This window comes from Astyanax mexicanus, chromosome 6 (assembly GCF_023375975.1).
Source record: "Astyanax mexicanus isolate ESR-SI-001 chromosome 6, AstMex3_surface, whole genome shotgun sequence".
Classification (NCBI taxonomy): domain Eukaryota; kingdom Metazoa; phylum Chordata; class Actinopteri; order Characiformes; family Acestrorhamphidae; genus Astyanax; species Astyanax mexicanus.
This window is the reverse complement of record NC_064413.1, coordinates 42,554,512-42,558,441: the sequence shown is the minus strand read 5'-3', so window position 1 is coordinate 42,558,441 and position 3,930 is coordinate 42,554,512.

The following is a 3,930-nucleotide window of genomic DNA, read 5'->3' as shown; positions in this document are numbered from 1 at the left end:
TTCAAGTACTTTTATACAATGATGTTTTGTTGGATGACATTGTTTCTTAAATAAAATAAAAAATAAAAACAACTGAGCTGTGTTTTGTGTTTAACAAGGTCATGTTTCTATATATTTTATACCATTATGGTATGATAATCCTACAAAACTACATGGTTTAACACAGACACACATGTAGCCACACATTCCTCTCCTGAAGGTTGCTGCCAGAAGCTAAGACACGTGAACTGAGGTGAGTCCAGATCAAACAAGGCTGTCTCGGAGGGGATGAGATACGAGTGTGCTGCCCTCTTCTTCAAAAGGTTAAAGGTCACTCCACCTCTCCTCTCCCCCTGCGTGCCGGATGGAGCTGTAGCCAGGTCAACTGAGGTTCAAGCACTACTGCACGGTTTTCAAGCAAAGGGAGTACCGACTCTCTGTGCATATGTCACAACGGCACTTTCAGAAACCAATTAACATTTCTACATTTCTGTGCTTTAAAGCCAAGGCATTGGTGCAGACTGCAAGCCATTGCTCTTTTCCATTTTTCATGGAGATACATGCTTTTGTGATATGGTTAGATTCTCTTTTTAGCACTGTGCTTGCACAGCAAATTTATATCAGAACCTACTCTCTTTGCCGCCAGACTTATCAGTGATGAATGAAATGTGATTGTGCTTCACAATGCCCTTTCTTTATAAAGTTTATCTACTCATGTACAAAATCAGATAGCAAGTCAAAGGCTTCTGCTTTCCAGAGAAACTGAGGGCGAATGAGCTGGAGAGAGAGAGAGAGAGAGAGAGAGAGAGAGAGAGACTGGGATCGGGCAGTGACACTGTGCAGGTCTGCTGGCAGGTCGTCAGGGTTCTGTACACTGCAGTAATCTCCCTGAAAAAGTGCAGGGCCAATGAGAGAGAGCAAGACAGAGCCAGAACCAGATGGAGCTGGACGACTGTGTGTGTTTTGCTGTGGAAGCCCTACATCAACCTAAGTCATCACCTGCCTCTCTCTTTGGGACATGAGGGCCCCTCTCCAAACAGCAGGACTCCAGCTTCCTGACCAGATTCCTTAAAATGCTGTAACATTACATTAATATGTCCAAAAAAAATGAAGACACCTGCTGTTCCAGTTTTACTTTTTGCTGCAGTACCAGCCTCTATTCTTCTGACAAGCTACTAGACAATAGGGGTCGGGTTCTGGGCCAGGCATAAAACCAAATCATATATTAGCTAAAATATATATATATATATATTATATATTCAATAAAAAAAATTGCCATTCTAAATGATGTTAGCTTAGTCCCTGAAAGGGAAACTGTCCATACATGTTGAGTGCAACTCCAACCCATCCCAAAGTACTAGACTAGGGACTAGGAAAGAGTGGGAAAAGATGAGCCGTTTTTACTTTGGTCACCCCATTACCTTGAGAATATGAGATAGGGCTAAAACAAAAGCAGTCAACACAAATTCAGAATGTATGTAATCAAGTGGTGTTTTAGCAGTGGTCCTAACTTAGACAACCAAAAACTAGTCCTCTTAACTTGCCTCATGTTAGCGTTAATCTTGTTGACAGGGAAAGTTTTCCCAGCTAAGAAAACAGCCACTTGGTCAACCATGTCTAAGTCTACCATTGACTATATACAGTATTTACAAGTCTTATTCTGAACATATATTTCTAAAAAATTAAACGCCATTCTGTGTTTATAAACAACAAATTTGCTGTGAACCAGGCACATCATAAAGAACTGCTGCTCAATACTTTTTATTACACCAGCCTGAGTAAACTCTAGTGAATTATATGTTGGTAATTCCATGAGATCAGCAGATCTTAAAATACTTAAACCAGCTGGTTTAGTTCCAACTATAAGAATCAAAGAGATCATATCAGTATCAATGAGATTCCTCATTCTGATGGTTCATTTAAAAATGACCTGAAGGTGCTGGTTTTTATGCTTTATTTTATGCATATACACATACGTGTGTGTGTGTGTGTGTATGTGTGTGTGTGTACACATTACTTATAGAGAGACTAGACACCCTGGTATAGCTTGAAAATTAATAAACATAAATAAAAATGAACTTAAATAAATTAATTTTTAACTGCCATAAAATAAGTATATAAGCAAATTATCTGTTTAAAAATTGTCCATATCGATATAATTACAATCATTGTGCATCCCTGCATAAATGAATAGTTCCTTGGTAAGCGTATATATGCAATACAGTATAATATATACTATACAAGTTATTTTTTATTATGATGCAATACTAATTTTAACACCACATATTTGACTTATGCACTCTAAATAAAAGTGAATACAGTGTACCACTGCTTAAACTAAAGCTAAAGGTTTATTTTGGCCCATAGCCACCAAGTGTGCTAAGTTTAGCAATTCAAAGTGACCCTTTGGCTAAGCCATTCACTAATTCTAATACACAGCCAGTTCTATAATATTTCAGATGACAAAAATTATAAACAGTTGCCAAGACATGGTGGTTCAACTTACCCTTTGGCTCATCTTCACTCTCTCCTTAAACAGCTTTACAGCCTAAATGCTGCCTGAATGTCATTGAAGTTTGACAAAATTTGTGTTTTTTTTACAACATAGCCTTATGTTTTCTATTCTATTGGTACTGTTTTTGAGCACAATAAAGGTTTATTAGCAATGGGTGTGTCTGGATACTTTGGATGTGTGGGGTTTGAAGAATAAGCTAAAAAAAATTCTTGACTCAAGCTAAACACTCAGTATAACCACCCTGTTAAACAATCCAGCTGCAAGCTAGCTTGTTAACTATCTCTTTCCCAGCCTAGGATATGTTTTTGCCTGGATGGTCTTGAGCTGGATTTTTCAGCAGGGCAGCATAGCCAACAAGATCAATCTGGTTAACCAGCATAACCAGATTAGTCTTAAAGGTCATGATGGCCAACCAGCATTGAACATCTGGTCATACTGAGTGTTCAGCTTGGTCAGCTTGATCAAGCTTGTAGACCAGCTAAACCATCAAACTCAAATAAGAGCATACCCTTTGCTGGTCAAGGCCTAAACGGGTCAAAGAGCTTAACTAGCTTGACCCACTTGAGCTGGCCTTATATTTTCAGCAGGGAACTACTGTAGCCAACATTACTTAAATCATACATAGCATACACTGCTCTGGTCACAAGCTGTTTAAACAGCTAACTTACCAGCATAGAATATCTCTTTTCAACCCATAAGGGCCCAGACCCACTTCTGAATACTTATACCAAGTTCAAAATTGATTGTGAGCAAATAACTGTAAATATTTTACGGTTACAACCCTCATGTAATGTAAATGACAGAACAAATCTTTTACAACTTCCATCTTAACATTTTGTTGTAGAAATCAGGTCAGAATTAATTATACGGCACATAAAACATATATTTAAAACATTTGAACTGTTAAATGACGTACCTGTAGAGGCAAAAATAAATTTTTTAAAGGAAATTTATCTCCAGGAGTTTTATCTCCAGCACTAGCCCAGCAGACCTACATACAAAAAAATAAGGTTAGATAAACAAACACACATTAATATGAGTAAGAAAGTGCTGTAAGGTACTTTACATGTCTTTTAAAAGGTATGTGACACAACAAGTCACTGTGGGTTCTTTTGAGTTAAAACATTGCCTGGTTAAAAAACATCATACTTTCTCAGCAAAAGTTATCAATCCTATTGCTCAGGTGTTGTGTGAGAGTGTTGCAAAATCACTGGCAATCACAGTCACTGGAAAAGATAAACAGATTTGGTTGACAAATTAATAGGAATTACTTCCATCATACAGACAGCTGAGCTACCTACCCAGACATAGATCTTAAATTATAGCCCCCAGAGGGTACACTGCACTGTTGGCTGCCAGAGCATGAAGTGAGCGTGTGTAGGTTTTGGTGTGTGTGTGTTTAGCTGCTTTTAGAACTGATGTTTTCAGCGGTTTCC